This window comes from Somniosus microcephalus, chromosome 8, assembly GCF_052327205.1.
Source record: "Somniosus microcephalus isolate GS21.2 chromosome 8, FLI_Smic_1.0, whole genome shotgun sequence".
Lineage (NCBI taxonomy): Eukaryota > Metazoa > Chordata > Chondrichthyes > Squaliformes > Somniosidae > Somniosus > Somniosus microcephalus.
Window position 1 is genome coordinate 130,322,868 of NC_140994.1, and position 22,134 is coordinate 130,345,001.

The window sequence follows — 22,134 nt, forward strand, 5'->3', positions numbered from 1 at the left end:
TAAGCTATGAGGGGCCAGGAATTCATGCTCACCAATCCAAAACCTGTTGCTTTAACGGTTGTGAGTTTTGAGGTTTGGTCCTGCTGTCCTTTGGGGTACCCCGTCGCCACGTGGTCTCAGGGCGCGGCGCTGAAGTTGCTGCGAAGCACCCTCCTTTCCTCAGCTACCGTCGCATCTCGTTACGATTGGTTTTCTTCGTCTCCCTCGGGCGGTCATCGGCGGTAATATTGCGGTTGGGGGTCGGTTGGCGGTTTTCACTGCTTACTTGATTTTACTACCCAAGCTTTGAACGCCAGTATATTCGTCGCGGGCGTGGACACCCGCGTCTAACGCCAGCTTATTCACAGTGTTCAAACGCCAACTTATTCTCACTGTCCATACATGCATTACCACTTTTCTTCACCAAACGCCAGCTTATAACTAGGCGTTTGGTTTTTACCAATGCGTCTTTCGCTGCCCTTCTCTGCTTTCGTCGGTTACCTTCTTCTTCGTCTCATCTCATCTCTTTTGCCCCTTTGTGGCCTGTGTGTCCTGTGTGGTATTGAACTCGGGTCTCGTTCTCCTCCCGTGTTTGGCCCCGGTGTAATGGGCGTCCTTGGTTGTTGAGCGGTGTGGGGAGCAAGAAGAGAGCCCGCCACGAGGCCAGGGCGCGAGTACGAGCGGCAGCAGGCCAAAGGTCAAACGATGAGAGCAGGAGCAAGAGTCGAGCAAGAGCAAGAGAGCGATTGCTACTGATGGGCCTACTATTATACCCGTTTCTTCAACTCCTTATCTGCACACCAAATCAGATCAGTCCATTGTTTGACTTTTGGCGGGCTTGTTTAAATGATTACAACCATTTATTTTAACTACTTTTGGAGTGGTTGTCTCTGGGTCTAATGGCCCCGATGTCCTGGTTGTTTGTCATGGATAAGACCTAATTGTCCCCATCCTGACTTGATGGCTACTGTGAGCTGTTACCCATTAAACAGGCAGAAACTTAATGGCCACGATTATAGGCCCGTTCTAGCTTGATTTGATTCGAGTCGAATAAATGCGTATTCTGTGTTTACTTTGTCTGGCTGGCTCCAAAGAGTCTCTGTTCACAGATTCCTGCATTTTAATGTTTCGTCTCCGGGCCTGCTTGTTGGCAGAGCCCTGGTTTTAAAAATCCTGTCAATATTGGTCACGAGGTTTACAGAAGCCATTTTGGGTACTCTGTTTTCAATAACTTGTCCAAAACAGGGTCCCTTGATCCGTAACTTGGGGAGTGCGGGAATTTTGAGAACCCTGCACCTTACACTCCCCCCTGTTGATACTAAACTTGCCTTAAGTATCATCCTGATGAGGTGAGCAAAATTTCCGACCCTCCATAGTCAACCTTCCCCTGTAATTACCTATCTAATATACCCACGACACATGCACTTCCCATTCTGCGAAAATGTGGTGTACATAAGTATACATAGAATAATTACAGTCTTTTACACACATCCAAGCATGGAGGGGGTCCAACACCGTTTGAAAATCTTTATTAAAACAACAAACACAAAAAAAACAATCTTTAGTCAGAAATACCAAAACTCAAACAAGTCTATCTCCCTCCACCCTCACAGAATGTTCCTTCCAGGTCCTCTGGTTTCGGAATTCTAGCATCTGACCTTTTCCCTTGCACTGAGTGCAGACTAGGTACAACACTATCCCCAACTGGCACACCACGAGGATGTGGGAAGCCAGCCTGATCCTTGAAGGGACCTGTATATTATTGAAAATGTCCCACCAGGGTGGAATCACAATGTCTTAGCCCCTATCTCTACTGTTTTCTGCTCCAGAGTGTAAAAATGTTTCTGTGAAACTATAACGGCTTTGAGTATTTTGGTAAGGTGTTCTGGGAGAGGGGGAATTTCGTAGCCGAAATGCGCTACCTACTTTTGCAAATTGGTGAAATTCTCCTTCACAGTGAGGTGAACAGTGGAGGGTTCAGGAATGGGGACAATTCGTTTCTGGGCCACTTGAACTTCTGCCTCGGGTTTAAAGCAGAAACTGCTGTCACTTACCGGACACCAGCTATGCTGTCCATGCTGGTAGTGGGGTGCGCCTGTGGTGACACAATATGTCCCACCTCCTATATATGCTACCTGTGGGGGAAAATGGCCTTGTGCCATTGCCTCCATGGTACAATTTATAGGTTTTGCGCCAGCAGCTTTAAACCCGCACTGTGGTTTTGAATAGGTGTTCAAGTGCTGGGGACACAGGATTATGTGTGCTCCCCAGCTCCGGCACCCTGAGAGGTCAGTACGTGTCATAGCGTGCTTCCGCTTTATGACGTAAGGTGGGACCGCTGTGAAACGAATGTGTGCACCCCCTTGAATGACTCCAATGTTCTTAACCCTGTATACCGGCGCGGGTCGGGCTGTCCTACCCATGACCGGCATCCTAACTACTATACCCATAATGGTGTGGTTAGACCACCCACAATCCACTGGGACGGGGTAGGCCTCGGAAGCTAGCTGGAGTTGACACGGGCTTAATGCATTCTCAAATGGATGGAGGGCTGCGAGGTGCTTGTTGCTGCTCCAGGAGGGGAATAAACCCTGTTTTAAATCCTCCAGATTACTGCGGCCCTCGCCCAGCAACCACGCCCCATACAGCACGCACACCTCGTTCTGCGCAGCCTGGTCAGAAGCATTTCTGTCCTCCCTTACGAGGGCATTTACAGTCATTGCGTGCTTCTCCAGCTCGGCAATAATCTCTTTTAAATGGACCGTCATGGCCTGGTCCTCATGTAACTCTGAGCCCACTACTTTGTTCTAATCCATTAATATCTTCCTTAACTGTGTTTTTAAACCGTTTATCTGGGTCAGCAGCTCTATGTCATCCAGACTGTTGACGACAGAGGACCCAGTGTTAAATGCAGTAAAAACATCATTCCATACTCCCCTTCTTTGTCTCCCTGCATTACCCAAAAACTCGCGGTGTGTGGTGTACAGTTCGGTTTTGTCGACATTGGCGAAATCGAACTCATAAAACTTCTTGAACATCTCCTTTAATAGGGCCTGGTATAGCTGCTCTGTTTCTTTGGGACACCACTCCGGTAAGTGTACCTCGGTGAGGTTCAAAATCACGGAGACTACCGCGTAGCGTACCCCCTGGTACACTACCTGATCCGTAGGCACTAGTGCCAGCCCATTCCCTGGTCCCTTGGTGGTGGCGGGGCACCCCTCCCTGGGTGTCCTCGCCTCCTGTGTCGTGGGCGGGGCACAAGCTCAGTGGCATTGGCTGGGATCAGGGAGCATGGGACCGCACACACCTTCAGGCTGGTATCCCACTTCATCCCCTCCCCGGTGTCTTGCCACTGTCGGTGGAAAATAATGGATATGCCTGAGGGGCAGGCCTTCTCTGACCCCCACATACAGACATAAATCCCCTGATCCGGTTCCCACCACTTGTCCCAGCACACACTTAATCCCCCGTGAGTCCCTGTAATCGTCCGGTGGGTATTGTTCCCCAACCGGTCCCACTCGACTGCGGGGTTTCCCATGTCTTTGCTCAGCTTTCTGAGCCGCCACCACCTATCCAGAGGAATGTGTCCCTTGCACGTTAAACATACATGTTTCCCTACGGTGACGCTAACCCTTGTGGCAACGACCTGTACCCTGGGGCACAGGAGGGAGGCCTCCCCGTACATGAACCCGGTCTGGCTGGAGTACTGAGACGAATTGGACCCCAGCCACCCTGGCCACCTTCCCTCGTGGAAGTAAACGGCGTTCTCCTCCACATCCCGTTCGCCGCTTCCGTCGGTTGCTATTGGCGCTCTATCCCCTGAGCATCCGTAGATGTGAGAGTCCTCCATGTCGCCTCTCTTTCTAGTGCTCAGTCCTATCAGGGTGAGTAGGATTACGCTCCCCTTAATCCTGAAAGTTTTTCTGCAACACATACAGAAACATGCAGCCAGGTCCCCAAGAGATTCTCTGGCTTGGGTGAAGCATAGTCAGGTCTCGCGACCTCGACTCAAATACACACACTCTTAGCAGATTACTACTTAATTAAAACTACCCGTCACCTTACTTAACTCAAGCTAAAACACCCAAACTTAAGCTAAATACCTATACTTAAATTATAAACTTACATTACCTAAACTATATACATCCGCCGCCCGTCTCCGGGCGGCCAGGCTAATTCCTTGTTGGACTGCGGCACACCGCTCCCTCCGACGTGGCCGCACTGTCCCGCACTGTTGGCCCCTCGCCGCCCGTGGCTGCTGGCTGGGGAGGCTGTCCCTTTAAACTGGGGAGCTGGTGACCACGGTTTCCTTGGCTGGGGCGTCCATGGGGACCTTCTAGGGACCTTGGCGGGTGGGGCTTTCTTGGCTGGTGGGCCTTTAACCCGAACCGCTGTCCCCTCCGGCGCGGCCTATGGGCTCACCACTGCTGCTGGCTGGGGATCCTTTTCCTCAGGCCTTACCTCTCCCGAACCTGGACTAGGGGCAGGTAACTCTTCGCAGCCTGCTGCTGCAGGCTGAGAGTCTCCGACCCAGGTCCCAAATCTGGGTCCGGGGTAGGGTCTTCGCCCTCGGGTCCCTCCTCCTCTAAACCTGGGTTAGGGGCGGGGTCTTCGCCCTCGGGTCCCTCCTCATCTGGAGCCCAGAAGAGTGGGGGAGTGTCCCAATCGGTGGGTGGGATGGCCCCTCCCATTAAGCAAGTCACAGCGCCTGCCTGTGTAGTCTCTGAACTCGCTTCTGCTGCAGGCTGAAGATCTCTATCCTCAGGCCCTACCCCAACTGGCTGTTTTCTCCTTTCGGGTTTAAACAGTTTGCACTGATTAATGTGAAACCATTTTGTGCGCCGAGGCAGCTTAACAGCGTATACCATGGGGCTGGCCTTATCTACAATGCTGTAGGGCCCCATGTGTAATGGTTCCAAACTCCCTACTCGGGCATAGTTCCTCACCATGACCTGATCTCCTACCTCCCACTCATGGTGCTTTCGGAGTTCGAGCAGCAATCGGTTACTCCGATGCTGCTTTCCCATGTTCCCAGCCGCCTGCTCGTGGACCTGTTTAAGTTGCTCAAAGAGATTTCGGGCGAACCTGTCCCGGTTTACCTCTCTGAGCTGACCCTCCATGAGCACCGGGGCTAGTACATGGGTGGGGGTCCGCATAACCCTGCCAGTCATTAGCTCATGCGGTGAGTACCCTGTGCTTTTCGACTGGCTGGCCCGGATCCCCATCAGAACCAACGGTAGGACCTCGGCCCATTTACGGGGCGAGTCCACCGTCTCCTCCCTCAACCTTTCTTTTAAGGTCCTATTCAATCTTTCCACAATCCCTGATGACTGTGGGTTGTGGGCCATGTGTCACTTCCCCTCAATGCCTAGCAGCATAAGGGTATTCTGCATCACCTGTACGGTGAAGTGGCTCCCTTGGTCGGACTCCACATACTGCGGTAGTCCCCACCGCGAGAACACTTCCCAGACCAGGATCCTGGCAGTACCCAGAGCTGTGGCTGTTCTGCAGGGGAAGGCCTCTACCCATTTCGTGAACACATCCACCAGGACTAGGCAGTACTTATAGCCTCCCTGGGAGGTGGGTAGGGGCCGGATGTAGTCGACCTGTATCGACTGCCATGGTCCCTCTACCCTCCTGATGTGTCCCACAGTTACCTTCCTTTTGTGGGGGTCAGGGTTATTAGCAGCGCACACAAGACAGCCGGCGCAGAACTCGCGGACATCTTCCCTGAGTCCCGGCCACCATCCCGCCTGTTCCACCCACTGCCAGGTAGTCTCAGGCCCGGGGTGTCCCGCTCCTGGGCCCTCATGGGCCAGTTGAAGGAATTCCCTCCGGTGCTGCTGCGGCACAACCCACTGTTCCCCCCGGAACAGCATGCCCTCTTTCACGGATAGGGTTGCTGTGCCGTACGGACCCTCTACCCTTTTTCCCTCAGTTACTGCGCTGAGGACTGCCTTGAGGACGGGGTCTTGGGCTTGGACCGTCTTAAGGTCCGGGGCTAAAGCTACCCCTGCACTCCCTTGTGTCCCGTCCCTACCTCTGACTGCCGCCATGGGTCTGGACCCATACGAGTCCCAGAAAGTGCCTGTGCGGGCACCCTCCTTGGCGAGCATGTCAGCCTGCTGGTTACCTAGACTGCGGGGTTCTGTGGAGGAATGGGCTTTCACCTTTTGGATGAAAATCTCCCCTTCCTCCCCCACTGCCGCTAGGATCTTTTCCAGCAGGGGTTTTACTGTGAGGGGTCTCCCGTCGGCGGAGGTGTATCCGCGGCGGGACCAAATGGCCAGGTACTTCGTACACGAATTGCACGTAAACATGCTGTCCGAGCAAATCGTGTATGGGGTGGGGAAGATTTCGGGGTGTGTAACGATGTACACTACCGCGGACAGTTCAGCCTGCTGGGCGCTCATGGTGCTGGGAGCTTAATCACCAGTGCAATGTTCGCCGCTGGGTCATAAACTCCACACCCTGTGAGACGCTCGCCTGCAGATACCGTGCTGGAATCGTCTACATAGATCTCGCGGCCCGTGGGATGTATCCCGGCCCGTTAACCTATGTTCACTTCCCAAACCCCTTCTATGGAACACCGGTGGGCTGTTCCATGATATACCAGGTTGGCTGCGAGCTTTGGCTCACAGAGACCCTTCACCTTAAGATCCATCTGTGAGAGGAGCAGGGTCCAGCGGGCAATGCGGGCACTGCTCACTTTTCCATCCTTGATCCTCCCATCCAGAAGCATCTGGGTGGGTGTGTGATGGGTGAGGAGGGTGATGGGAGAGGTGCCTGTGAAGATCAGCGATCTTTTCGTGGCCAAAAGTTGCCTCTCACAGTTGGAGTAACTCCTCTCCACATCCGTGAGTATCGTGGAGGAGTAGACCACCGGCCTCAGCCTGCCGTGCCACTCCTGGAGCAGCACAGCACTGAGGCTGTCCCCGCTGGCCACTACCTCCAGGAAAAACTCTTTCCCCCCATCTATGGCCCCTAGAGCTGGTGCGGTCTGCAAGTCCTTCTTGAGCCTGACAAATGCTGCCTGGCAACCCTCATTCCAAACCCACTCCACTCCCTTGTGTAAGAGTCGGCGCAGAGGGGCCGCTGTGGCTGCATAGTCCTCAATAAAGTCTCTACAGTACCCGGATAGCCCTAGAAACGACCTCACACCCGTGACTGTGTTGAGGACTGGTAACTCTTGTACCGCTTCTGTCCTAGCCTTATCTATGGCCCTTTCTCCAGCGCGTACGGTCAGGCCTAGGAATTTCACCTCCTGCTGGCCGATCTGCACTTTCTTGGGGTTTACCTTAAAACCCTTCTGCCCAAGCAGCTCCAGCAGTTCGGCCAATAGTGGGCCATGCTCCTCTCTCGAATCGGTGAACAGGAGCAGGTCATCCACATATTGTACCAACTGTCTGGGCTGACTGAAATCCTTTAAACTGTTTGCCATGCACTGATGGAAAATGCTGGGGCTGTTGTGGAAGCCCTGAGGCAAGCAGTTCCATGTGTACTGTTGTCCTTTAAACGTAAAGGCAAACTTGTACTGATCCTCCCTCCTTAAAGGGATGAACCAAAACCCGTTGGAAATATCCAGCACCGTGAAAGTGGTTGCGGATGCTGGGATACTTCCTAGCAGGTCGGCAACTGCTGCTACCGTGGGTGCACAGGCCGGGATGTTACTATTGAGCACCCCATAGCCCACCGTGGCCCTCCAGGAATTGTCCGGCTTTCTAACCGGCCACAATGGAGAGTTTACGTGGGTGGTTATCGGTCTCAGAACTCCCTGCTGTACTAAAGAGGACATGGTTGCTTCCATGTCTGGCTGTGCTTCCCTGGGGAAGTTATACTGTTTCTGTGGTCGGGCCATGGGGTCCCCATCTACACTGACCTCAAACCTGTTGACCCTCCCGCAGTCGTGTTTGTGGCAAATGTGGCCAGGTGGGCCTGCACAAATGCCTGGGACTCCTGTGGGGTGTTACTGACCATAAGCCCGAGGTTATAACCCTCTTTGGGCTTCATGGTGCATAGGGTCCCCTTCCCTTCCTTTCCTGGGATTACTACTACCTCGCCGTCCTTTCCTTTACTTGCGCCCCATAGGCAATGATTTCTTAAATCCACCAGGATCCCGTGGCCTACAATAAAGTCGGCTCCCAGGACCCCTCTTCCACCCTCCACTTCCCACTTCATCAGGACTCAGGTCCACTTAGAGCGGAGCGGTCCTAAACGAATGGCGAGCGGGATGGAAAACGAGCTGGCCTGTTCTTTGCCTGTGAATCCCGACAGACTGGGACCCCGTTAGACAGAGGTAAGGTGGTGGGGTTAGCTGAATGGACCACGGTGCATGATGCCCCCGTGTCCAACAGACAGGTCTCCGTCACCTTCTCCACCTCCATCTCCACGAGGGGTCTTTTCCATTCATCATACCGGAGAGAACACAGGTAAACAGGCTGCGCTGGCTCTAGTCAGGGCTGTGGGCTGGATGGGGCTGATGGGGTCAGAGCACAGGTAGCGGCTGCTACTCTCCCGTCGCCAGTCAATAAGGACCTCATGGTGTCCAAAAATGACTCGACTGCGGCGGGAGGGATTCCTGCCTCTGCCTTTTGGGCTGGGGCTGTGGAATTCTTTCTCTTGTTGTCTTGCCAAGGTTTTTTACACTCCTTCCGCCAGTGACCGTCCTTCCCACACCCGTAACAATTCGCCTTTGTGTTGGGGGGGTTGTTCCCTTCCTGATGCCACTCTTTCCTACCCTGTCTGGGTTTTACCTCATGCACCTTCCCCTTGGGTGGGTGTGCATCGGTTCCCCTACCGTTCTTATAGGCTAGGGTTAACTGTCGGATCACCATAAGCTCGTTGGTCTGGGGATTCTTGGGGTCGAACCAGACTTCTGCCTTGGCCCGGACTGTGGCAAGCTGTTTGCCACCAGGCAACGGAGCCAATGGGCCAGTGGATCCCCGTTCAGGAACGCCTGGTTCGGCGCCCCCGGGCAGGCCCTCTGGTACACCGGCCATAACCGGTCCGCGAAAGCCTGCGGGGTTTCCCCTGTGAGCTGGACCGTCTTCTCCACACGGGAGAAAGGACTTCCCTCATTCATCCCCATGGCCTCCAGAACTTCATCCCTCAGCTCCTCATACCCGCTCTGCCCCTTCTTACACTCGTCAGAGAGGGATTGGAGGAGCCTACTCTCCAGGGAGAATAGCAGCGTCTTGGCCTGCTCAGCACCATCGCAGTCGTTGACGCTGGCTGCCTGCTCTACTTCCCTGAAGTGGATCGAGGGGTCCCCTTTTTCGGAGAGCTTTGGGATATGGTTCACCATAGCCCTAAGCTGTTGGGTGCTATAGGGAAATACGAACTGGTTTTGGAGGAGTCCCTCATCGTCGTCATTAACGGGTGGGCCGAACCTCCGATGCCGTGCTGGGCACATCGGTCCCAGTTCCGACCACTCTGGCGGGGGTTGCTCCACCTCCGCTCCCACCTCTGGCTCCACCCCCCCCCCTTGCTGCCAGACCTCGCTGAAACCTGGCGCTACGGGTGGTGGTCGTGAGACCTCCTGTTCCTCAACCAGGTCGTCCCTGGGCACTACCAATGATGTTTGAACTGTCCTCCCCTCGTTCCCCATAAAATCCGCCTGACCTGCGTTCGGGCTTATGAGGCACACCATGCCTTTTGCCTTCCTCAGGGCCAGGCTCAGATTTTCTATCCGCTCTTTGCAGGGGCCATGATCTGCATCTTCAAACCCCTGTTCGCTCGCTAACTTGTAAGCTGCCTTTACCTCCTGTACTTTCTCCTCCTGTTCCCCAACTTGCCTTGCCAAGCGGGCGTTCTTTTCCCGTAACCTTAACTCATTACCCTTAGCTTCGGTGACTTGGCACTGTAGGTATTCCAACTAGGCCTTGTGTTCTCCATTTAAATACAACCTCTCCTGATTCAGGGCCTGCAATGCTACCATTAACTTCTCCCCTGCTAGAGCCTTATCCTGGATCTCCAGGGCTGACTCCTTTAACTCGGCTGCCTGTGCTGCAACGAGCCTGTCCAAAAGCTGGACCTGCTTTTTTAAATACATCAGCCAGACTGCCTTCTCTAAGGACTTCTTGTGTTCCTTTCCCTCTGTCCACTTAGCTGCTGCATCTACCAGACGCCTAGCCCTTAACAGAGTGGTGATCCACTTCTTTGTGAGATTCACCTAGCTAAACACATAATCAGAAATCCTTTCCTCCATCATTGTTTGCTCATCTGAACCATTGTCTACTGCATCGCACCCCTGTTTCCGGCGTCCTGCCGCGGTCGCCATTTTCTGTAGGGGGTTGCGTGTGCGATGCCCAGTCAGCTTTGCCTCTGATTGTCCCTTGAGTGGTTCAAATCGCTCCCACACCCCTGGGTTCTAGACACCGGACTTAGGTACAGGCGGCGATGCAGAAAATCGAGTAGACAAGTGGTTTGGTATAAGAAAACCAAGATTTTATTAAAAGCAGAATACAACAATCTTATGAAAAATTACTGGTATGAAAATTACAGGCATGAACAATTATATACTTATATGGGAATGGGGAACACACGGCACATCGAGGGAAAAACAAACAACTACATTTACAATCCCCTTATCCTTATCCCACCCCCTATACCTAACTAGATTAAGCTATGAGAGGCCAGGAATTCATGCTCACCAATCCAAAACCTGTTGCTTTAACGGTTGTGAGTTTTGAGGTTTGGTCCTGCTGTCCTTTGGGGTACCCCGTCGCCACGTGGTCTTAGGGCACGGCGCTGAAGTTGTTGCTGCGAAGCACCCTCCTTTCCTCAGCTACCGTCGTCGTCTCATTGCGATTTTTTTTTCTTCTTCTCCCTCGGGCGGTCGTCGGCGGTAATATTGCGGTTGGGGGTCGGTTGGCGGTTTTCACTGCTTACTTGATTTTACTACCCAAGCTTTGAACGCCAGTATATTCGTCGCGGGCGTGGACACCCGCGTCTAACACCAGCTTATTCGCAGTGTTCAAACGACAACTTATTCTCACTGTCCATACATGCGTTACCACTTTACTTCACCAAACGCCAGCTTATAACTAGGCGTTTGGTTTTTACCAATGCGTCTTTCGCTGCCCTGCTTTGCTTTCGTCGATTACCTTCTTCTTCGTCTCGTCTCGTCTCGTCTCTTTCGCCCCTTTGTGGCCTGTGTGTCCTGTATGGTATTGAACTCGGGTCTCGTTCTTCTCCCGCGTTTGGCCCCAGTGTAATGGGCGTCCTTGGTTGTTGAGCGGTGCAGGGAGTGAGAAGAGAGCCCGCCACGAGGCCAGGGCGCGAGTACGAGCAGCAGCAAGCCAAAGGCCAAACAATGAGAGCAGGAGCAAGAGTCAAGAGCAAGAGCAAGAGAGCAATTGCTACTGATGGGCCTACTATTATACCCGTTTCTTCAACTCCTTATCTGCACGCCAAATCAGGTCAGTCCATTGTTTGACTTTTGGCGGGCTTGTTTAAATGATTACAACCATTTATTTTAACTACTTTTGGAGTGGTTGCCTCCGGGTCTAATGGCCCCGATGTCCTGGTTGTTTGCCATGGATAAGACCTAATTGTCCCCACCCTGACTTGATGGCTACTGTGAGCTGTTACCCATTAAACAGGCAGAAACTCAATGGCCACGATTATAGGCCCATTCTAGCTTGATTTGATTCGAGTCGAATAAATGCGTATTCCATGTTTACTTTGTCTGGCTGGCTCCAAAGAGTCTCTGTTCACAGATTCCTGCATTTTAATGTTTCGTCTCTGGGCCTGCTTGTTGGCAGAGCCCGGGTTTTAAAAATCCTGTCAATATTGGTCACGAGGTTTACGGAAGCCATTTTGGGTACTCTGTTTTCAATAACTTGTCCAAAACAGGGTCCCTTGATCAGTAACTTGCGGAGTGCGGGAATTTTGAGAACCCTGCACATTACAGTGATAAAGTACGGACTGTGGAGGAGCGGAGAGATTCAGGGGTCCAAGTACAGAAATCACTAAAAGCTAGTGGATGGGTACATAAATAATGAATAAGGCCAATGTTAGCCTTTATCTCAAGGGGGCTGGAATACAAATGGGTGGAAGGTATACTACAGTTATGTAAAGCTCTGGTTAGACCCTATCTGGAGTACGGCATTCAATTCTGGGCACCACACCTCAGGAAGAATATTTTTGCCTTGAAAGCGGGTGTAGCGCAGAATGATACTGGGGCTAAAAGGGTTAAGTTATGAGAAAAGGTACAAAGGCTTGTATTCCCTTGAATATAGAAGATTAAGAGGTGACCTGATTGAGGCGTTTAAGATGATTAAAGGATTTGATAGGGTAGATAGAGAGAAACTATTTCCTCAGGTGGGGGAGTCCAGATTAAGGGGCATAACTTAAAATTAGAGCGCAAAATATTGCAGATGCTGGAAATCTGAAACAACAACAGAAAATGCTGGAAACACACAGCAGGTCAGGCTGCATCATGGAGAGAGAAACAGAGTCAACATTTCAGGTCAATGACCCTTCGTCAGAACTGGAAAAAGTTGGAGAAGTAACAGATTTTTGAGCAAGTGTGGGGCAGGGATAACCTTAAAATTAGAGCTAGGCCATTCAGGGGTGATGCCACTTCAAGGGTAGTGGAAATCTGGAACTCTCTTTCAAAAAGTTGTTGAGGCTGGACCTGTAGAAAATTTCATAACTGAGATTGGTAGATTTTTGTTAGCCAAGGGGTATTAAGGGTTACAGACCCAAGGCAGGCAGATGGAGTTAAGATACAGATCAGCCATTATTTAATTGAATAGTGGAACAGGCTCGAGGGGCTGAATGGCCTACTACTGTTCCTATGTTCACTCTGGGCCCTATGTGAAACGAGTTTGGACTCTCCCAACTCAGTTCCTTTTAGGGGTGGGCGGGGGAAAAGTGTGGGACTACAGTACATAAGTGACACCAATTGCTTAGAAATAACGATAATTATGACTGGTGTGGGAAGTGGGGGGGGGGAAAAGAGAACAAAATTGGTGATGGAGTAGGGATGTTTCAACAAGGTTGGAGGCAAGGCAGAATAGAGGCCGGTTTGCTTATTGATTGGCTGTGCTATACCTGGCCTGGGAGTGCTTACTGCTGACAACAGAGTTGCCAACTCTGGTTGAACGTATTCTGGAAGGTTACATCTACTGACCTCCCGCCGCCAACCATCCCATGCCCACACTCCCTCATTGGACACCTGACATGTCCATCACCTTGGTGACCTGCCTTCCTACACCAATTGAAAAGCGAACAGACTCTTTCTTACCCGATTGGATGCTCAGCCTTTCTTCTTATTTACAATTTTTTTTTATATGCCCCTGTGATTTTTCTTGGTTGCTTCAGAGAGATTTCAGTGTTCGGGAGATTAATCTTTAATTCCCGAAGACTCTAGGACAATCCGGAAAGGTTGGCGACTCCATCTGATACTGGGGGCCTGAAACGGGAATCATTCCATTCCATTTCTCAGTACCAAACATCCCTCGCCCATGAGCTTGTACGTTTACTTGTTTCCTCAGCAACTTCATGATGTTTTCAATCATGAATTTCTAGATTACAAGACAAAAAGAACAGCAGATGGCTATTAAAGTGGATAAAAATAAGAGAATGCTAGTTGGAACAGGAATTTTGAAATGTGTATGGAATTAATAGGCACTGTTTCCCTCGTAGCTTGCAGCTCCAGGCAGCCTCCCATTGAAATAGTAGCCAGTGACAGCTTTTCTTAGCTCCCAAGATCAGACAAGATCTCAGGCTGGTTTGGCCATGGGCCTAAAACGACAGCATCTAAGTATCTCCAGCTGTCTTGGCATCCAACTGGAGCATTTTAGTGGAAGCAGAGACTTTAATCCTGTTGAATTGGTAATGTTCAAATGTACAATATTGTTTGTAGTCCTGGGCATCCTTACTCTCAAATAGATATTCATTAGCAATGGTTTAGAAAAGATTAACAAGGATAGTTGTGAGACTTAAAACTTTAAGTTACGAAGGGAGAGTCATAGGGCTAAAAATTGAGTAGAGCCCCATTTGGGGCACTAACTTCGCCAGGGTGCTACTTTTAGCGCCCCGGAAAAATTAGCACCCCCCCACGCCGAAACTTGAGTGGTTGCGCCCCAAGAGGGAAGCGGGGTGCTAATGGAAGCGCCCCGCATCCCTCTTGGGCTGCTGCGGGTCAATATCGCAGCGCTACGTGACGCAGTATTACAGGCCGTCCTCCACTTCTTAAAGGGGAGGGGCCTTGTGCAGCGCGACCCGGGGGCCCAGCTGGGAAGTGCCGAGCTCTTGGAGCGCAGCCGGCACTCCGCGGCGGTTCAGGAGGCTGGGGACGGGAGCGCAGACAGATGCTGGCAGCCGGCCAGCAACAAAACTGGCCGCCCCGCACCTCACCTTTAAATTGTGCCTCCCCGGCCGCAGGTAGGCTCCCCTGACCCCGTTGAACATAGCGTCCGGCGGTAAGTCAGGGGGCGCTCCCGAAAATCACGGCCAGGACGCGAGCGGGGCGCTGCGCACGGCGATGACATCATCGCCAGTGGCGCAGCACCGTGAGGCGCGACTGGCTAGCGCTGCCGCTAACCTCCCACTGAATTTCACGGGAGGCGTGGGTGGCGCCGCGCCCGGGCACTAACAGGAGGCGCATAGAAACCCAATTTTTCCCCCATAGAACTTAACATGTTTTTACTGCCGAATCCTTAAAGCTTGGTAACTACACTCCATAATAATATATGAAACATTAACACCATTTTAGCAAGGGAACCTGTAGTGTATGTACCTTTAAGGGGAGAACTACTTTTTACAGCTCCTGTATACTGTAGTACCGGCAGTGACCACACCTGTATATAAATCCTGAGTAGGGATCTGTACGTTTAGTTTTAGAGTAACCCTCATCCAGTAAATACCTGTTGATTGTTCCCTGCAGTCTCGTGTCTAGTTATTGAAGGACACACAACATCAAAATACACGGATCTAACATTGGCGACGAGGCAGATTCGAACCTACTTGCAACTCTGCATCACCTCCCAGGGATTCGCTCCTGGAGAACAGTGCAAGAAGGTCGAGTTCAGAAGCACGGGCGTCGACCACGAGCAACCGCCCAGTCATCCAGCAGAGATTTGAGCATCGCAGGGGAGGCTGTTGAGAGCTGGGCTTGGTTCTCCAGACATGGTGGTCCAGCAAAATGGGCTGGCAACAGGTATGGTGCAGACCCTTCCCGGACAGCGGCGGCTAGAGCCGACCGACGGCACAGAAAAGGCCGAGCGGCATCGACGGGAGAAGAGAGAGGGCAGAGCGCACAGGGCGCAGCCGGTGTTCAGGACCGAGCGGCGTCGACGGGAGAAGAGAGAGGGTAGAGACACAGGGCGCAGCCAGTGTTCAGGACCGAGCGGCGTCAACGGGAGAAGAGAGAGGGTAGAGCGCACAGGGCACAGCCGGTGTTCAGGACCGAGCGGCGTCGACGGGAGAAGAGAGAGGGTAGAGCGCACAGGGCACAGCCGGTGTTCAGGACTGAACGGCGTCGACGGGAGAAGAGAGAGAGGCGCGAAGGAAAACGTGCAGAGCGCAGCCGGTGTTCAAGGGTCGAGCAGCCGCAGCAGAGGAGAGCGCGGGAAATGCCATTTTGAGCCACAGTGGAAAAAAAGGGAGCGCGCAGGAAAACGCCAATTTGAGCCGCAGCGGAGAAGAAGGGAGGGCACGGGAAAACGCCATTTTGAGCCACGAGAAGAAGGGAGAGCGCGGGAAAATGCCATTTTGAGCCAGTCTAACCACACCCAGGGATGCCGAAGAGTGGCAGTATCACAATGTTCGACAATGAAGTCGAAGATTGGACAACATATGTCAAACGCATAGAAGTGTACTGCAAGGCGAATGAAGTGCCAGATGAGAGGAAAGCGCTGGTATTGTTGAATTCAATGGGTGCAAAAACGTATGGCTTACTGCGAAACCTAGTAACCCCAGAGAAGCCAGTGGAAAAGGATTTTGGAAACATAGTGTCAATCCTACAGAACCACTTAAACCCCACACTGCTGCTCATAGCAGAAAGATTTAAGTTTCACAAAAGGAACCAGCATAAAGATGAAAGTAATGCTGAGTATTTAACGGAACTGCGCAAGCTATCGAAACACTGCCAGTTTGGAACGGGACTAGCAGATACTTTAAGGGACAAGTTTGTGTGTGGGCTTCAAAGTGAAGGAACCCAGAAACGGCTTCTATCAGAAAACGATCTTACGCTGGACAAAGCTTTCAGCATGGCAGTATCACATGAAGCAGCTGCACGGGGCACTGCAGAGATACAATGGAGACCGCAAGAATATGGCACAAATGAAATGTCATACGGAACAGTGAAGTGCTATCGCTGCGGCAGAACAACACACGACCATAATGATTGCTGGTTCAAGGACAAAGGGTGCAGATAGTGTGGAAAAATAGGACACATAGCAAGAGTCTGCAGGTCGGGAAAGAAAACCAGCAGCAAGAAATCTCCACAGGAGAAGTACAAGAAGGTACATAAGGTGCCGGAGAGTAGTTCAGACGAACAGAAAAGTGATACAGACTCCGGAAGCAAGGAGCTGGGTTGTCTGAAACTACATAAGGTGATCCAAACGGAGGATCACCAAACTATCTGGGTCACGCTCAAGATAGCTGGAGTCCAAGTGAAAATGGAATTGGACACAGGATCAGCCCTAACAGTCATAAACCGAAGGAACTACAAGCGGCTATTCTCACATATACCCTTGAGAGATACAGAGATTGCCTTGAAGACGTACACGGGGCAAAAGATCTACCCCAAAGGAAAAATAAGGGTGAACGTTATATATAATGGTAAGGAAACACCAAAAATGGACCTATATGTATTGCCAGATGGAGGACCACCACTACTAGGACGTGAATGGATCCGGAAAATACAGCTAGATTGGCATTCCATACAAGCACTGACTGTAGATGCCAAAAAGGATGACGACGCCACACCTGGACGACTGTCAAAAATGCTAATTGACGCACAAGAAGTGTTCCAGGAGGGACTCGGAACACTAAAAGGCATAACAGTGACGATCAAAATAGAGGAAAATGCAAGCCCAAAGTTTTTTACGGCCAGACCGGTGCCTTATGCGATCCGCCCAGCCGTCGAAGCAGAGCTGGAAGGTTTGGAACGTTCAGGAGTACTGTCCAAAGTGGACTGGAGCGAGTGGGCTACACCCATCGTTCCTGTAATGAAGAGGTCGTTGAGTAAATGCCTGGGGAACCAAAGAAGGTTCGCATCTGTGGGGACTTTAAGGTGACAGTGAACCCAGTCCTTCACACGGTACAATATCCGCTTCCGCGGATTGAAGATATTTTCGCCTCGCTATCTGGAGGGAAACGCTTCACTAAGATTGATCTGGCCCAGGCGTACCTGCAAATGGAGGTAGAAGAAGCCTCGAAACAGTACCTCATGATCAACACTCATAAAGGTCTCTACCAATACAACCGGCTGGTGTTCGGGGTAGCATCAGCTCCGGCTATTTGGCAAAGGGCAATGGATCAAGTCTTGCAAGGGCTTCCAGGGACCCAGTGTTATTTGGACGACATCCTGGTCACGGGCGAAAATGACAGTGATCACCTTGCCAACCTGGAGCAGGTGCTCACTGGATTGAAGCAATATGGGCTCCAAGCAAATCGCCACAAATGCGAGTTTTTCCAGAAGCAGATCTTGTATTGTGGCCACGTTATTGATGAAGAGGGGTTACATAAGTCCCCTGAAAAGATTGAGGCAGTAGTCAAGGCTCCAGCACCGGAAAATGTGTCACAACTGAGGTCGTTCCTCGGGCTTGTGAACTACTACCATAAGTTCTTGCCGAATTTGTCTACAGTACTACACCCACTGAACACCCTACTGCAAATGGGGGTACCATGGAAGTGGAATGACGAATGTAAACGAGCTTTCCAGAAGTGCAAAGAATTGATCACATCAAAAGAGGTGTTGGCTCATTTCAACCCAGCACTACCAATTCGGTTGGCATGTGATGCATCACCGTATGGCATTGGAGCGGTGCTGTCGCACAACTTCCTGGACGGCTCGGAGAGGCCGGTAGCCTTTGCGTCTCGGTCACTAACCTCAGCCAAGCGTAACTATGCCCAGATTGACAGGGAGGCCCTCAGCCTAGTGTGGGGAGTGAAAAAGTTCAACCACTATCTGCACGGGCAGAAGTTCACCTTGCTGACTGACCACCAACCACTTGTCTCCATCTTTAATCCAAAGAAGGGCGTGCCGGTGATGACTGCGCAACGGCTACAAAGATGGTCCCTTTTTCTAGGGGCGAACCAATATGAAATCGAGTATAAGGGCACGAAACAGCATGGAAACGCTGATGGGCTATCACGCCTGCCACTGCCTACTGCGGAGGAAGCACCAGCAGTGGACCCTGTCGAAATATTTTATTCGACTATAATTGAACGCTTGCCAGTAACTAACGCTGATATAGAGAAGGAGACCCGAAATGACCCGACACTGTCTCGGGTATATGACTTGACGGTGAAGGGATGGCCAACACATGGCGACTCACTGTTGCCAGCATTCTCATCCAGAAGAGAACAGCTGTCAGTATGCCAGGGGACCTTGATGTGTGGATCCCGAGTGGTAATTCCACCCAAGTAAAGGGAGAGAGTGCTAAATGAGCTTCACGAAGGCCATCTGGGAGAGGTGAAAATGAAAAGCCTTGCTAGGGCTTATGTGTGGTGGCTGGGGATCGATCAGCAAATTGAGGACCTGACAAAGAGCTGTTCAGGATGCCAGAAGATCCAAAATGCACCACCACATGCCCCTCTACACCCATGGGAGTGGCCCTCATCTCCATGGCAACGGGTGCATATTGATTTTGCTGGTCCATTCATGGACTCAATGTTTCTAATAGCCGTGGATGCGCACTCGAAATGGCCTGAGGTGATCAAAATGTCGTCCACCACCACAGAGAAAACCATTGCAGTCCTACGAACCATATTTGCCAGGAACAGCTTGCCAGAGCAGATTTGCTCTGATAACGGACCACAGTTTGTGTCCGAAGAGTTTCGAAGATTCATGAAAAGGAATGGGGTAAGGCATTACACATCCGCCCCGTATCATCCAGCCACAAATGGGTTGGCTGAGAAGTTCGTACAAACCTTTAAGAAAGCAGTAAGGGCCATGTGCGATGACGACATTCCACTGCAGCATAAGGTGGACAATTTCCTGTTAGCCTACAGAAATGCAACACATGCAGTCACCAACCAGACCCCGGCCATGGTGTTCTTTAACCGAAGGTTGAGATCTCGTCTGGATTTGCTCAGACCAAATGTACGAAGAGATGTTGAGAATAAGCAATTCCAGCAGATCAATGAGAAGCCGACAAGGAGCTTCAATGTAGGGCAACCAGTCTTGGCCCGCAACTACCGAACAGAGAAATGGCAACCAGGAACGATATGCACACGGCAGGGGCCACTAATGTACACAGTGGATGTTGGGGAGAACATTGTGAGATGCCATGTCGACCAGATCCTAGAGTCACAGGAACGAGTCAACCCCATGTCTTGCACACCTGGTGATGAACCCGACATACAGGTAGCATCTACCCCAGAAACAGTAGCATCGGAAGCTGATGAACCAACTGACGACAGGGGGCCTCCGCACCAAGAACAAGACACTCAGAAAAGGCGCTATCCAGAAAGGATCAGGAAGCCGCACCAAAGACTGAATTTATAAATGTACTATTTTCAGTTAATGTGCATGTTAAAAGTGTTAATTGTTAAATGAATGTTATGGTACTGTCAATCTAAAAGGGGAGGAATTGTAGTGTATGTACCTTTAAGAGGAGAACTACTTTTTACAGCTCCTGTATACTGTAGTACCGGCAGTGACCACACCTGTATATAAACCCTGAGTAGGGATCTGTACGTTTAGTTTTAGAGTAACCCTCATCCAGTAAACACCTGTTGATTGTTCCCTGCAGTCTCGTGTCTAGTTATTGAAGGACACACAACATCAAAATACACGGATCTAACAGAACCAACTCATTTAAAGTAGAAGAGTTAATGTCCCTGTTAAAAGAAAGAAGGAAGGAATTTGAGATGAATGTGTTAAGTGACCTTTATACTTTTACACTGTGATTATCTGCACAAACATCTTTGTGGCCTTCTGTGCATGCGCGCAGTATCCCGGAGCCGCACATGCGCAGTACCCGACAGCTGCGGCCTGCACCATGGGCCACGCTTTCCTCAGCTCCGTAAGAAGAAAGTCACTGGATCCGTTGGTGCTTGGTGGGGGGGGGGTGCGCGGCGGTTAAAAGAGAGAGGATCGGAGGGGGGAGAGAGAGAGGGAATTGGAGAGAGAGGGAATTGGAGGGAGTAGAGAGAGAGAGAGGGAATCGGAGGGGTGAGAGAGATGGGGGAGAGAGAGCAAGGAGGGGGAGAGAGAGATCGAGAGAGAGAGGATCGAGGGGAGAGAGGATTGAAGGGGGAAGAAAGAGGATCAGATGGAAGGGGAGAGGAGGTCAGGAACTCGAGGGGGGAGATAAAGAGCACGGAGAGCACAGTGGGGATGGGGGAAGAATGTGATCCAGGTCTAAAGAGGGGGGAAGGTGAGAGCGAGGACGTGATCCAGATGGTAAGACGAATCACGTTCTTCCACCCCCACCTCACCCCCTTCCACTTCACACCCGCACCACGTTCTCCCTCTGCTCCACCTAGACCTGTTTGATTTCTCGGAAAGCTCGGTGCATGTTGGCAAGTGACATCATTGGACTGGATGAAATCTGGAAGTTATGACACTGTCACTATTCACTTCATAACCAATAAACCTGTTAACAATCCGTGACCCACACACAATTAGGGACCAAAGTGGCAATCTGTGTGTAGAGCCGGAAGATGTAGGTGAGGTTTTAAATTAATATTTTGCATCTGTTCACTATGGAGAAGGACAATGTAGGCATAGAAATCAGGCAGGGGGATTGTTATATTCTTGAACAAATTAGTATTGAGAGGAAGGAGGTACTAGCGGTTTTAGCGGGCTTAAAAGTGGATAAATCCCCAGGCCCTGACGACATGTATCCCAGGCTGCTGTGTGAGACAAGGGAGGAGATTGCAGGGGCTCTGACACAAATTTTCAGAACCTCTTTGGCCACAGGGGAGGTGCCAGAGGACTGGAGAACAGCTAACGTAGTACCATTATTCAAGAAGGGTAGTAGGGATAAACCAGGGAATTACAGGCCAGTGAGCCTAACATCAGTGGTAGGGAAATTATTGGAAAAAATTCTGAGGGACAGAATTAGTCTCCACTTGGAGAGGCAAGGATTAATCAAGGATAGTCATTGTGGCTTTGTCAGGAGGAGATCATTTCTAACCAATTTGATTGAATTTTTCGAGGGGGTGACTAGGTGTGTGGATGAGGATAGTGCAGTTGATGTAGTCGACATGGACTTCAGTAAGGCTTTTGACAGAGTCCCACATGGGAGACTGGTCAAGAAGGTAAGAGCCCATGGGATTCAGGGCAATTTGGCACATTGGATCTAAAATTGGCTTAGTGGCAGAAGGCAAAGGGTGATGGTCGAAGGTTGTTTTTGTGACAGGAAACCTGTGTCCAGTGGTGTACCGCAGGGATCGGTGCTGGGTCCTTTGCTGTTTGCAGTGTACATTAACAATTTAGATATGAATGTAGGAGGTATGATCAGTAAGTTCGCAGATGACATGAAAATTGGTGGCATTGTAGGAACTGGGGTTCCGAGCCGAAGAATTGAGATCGACTCAGAAAATCAAAAAGAATAAAATTTAATGAACAAACGAAGCTGTACAGGAAACTGTAGGATACAATGCAAATAGGTCTGGTCTGCTTGAAAGCCTCTCTGGAAATTGCTAGAAGGTTCCGAGCTCAACTGCAAGCAGGTTCCGAGCTCAACTGCTAGCAGGTTCCGAGCTCAACTGCTGGAAGGTTCCGAGCTCAACTGCTAGAAGGTTCCGAGCTCTGACGTCATGACGTCATCACGTTCTTCCTGCCGTTGAGAGATCATGTGATGGACGGCATGATGTCATCACGCGGAGTACAGGAAAGAAGCCCTAGTACAGTTAACAGATACATTAAAGGTGCAGCCCCCAGCTGTACTACATTGCTGTAAAAGGAATTATATACAATTGTCCGTAATCCTCTGGTGGTTCCGCCACAGCGTGGTAAATAGCGAG

General features: G+C 51.0%; 1 protein-coding gene across 1 annotated transcript in view; it reads left to right on the forward strand.

Annotated features, from left to right (window-relative positions):
* LOC147113790 (dedicator of cytokinesis protein 2-like) overlaps positions 1 to 22,134 on the forward strand; it is a 611,919-nt gene that overhangs the window by 576,819 nt on the left and 12,966 nt on the right. The window lies entirely within an intron of this gene.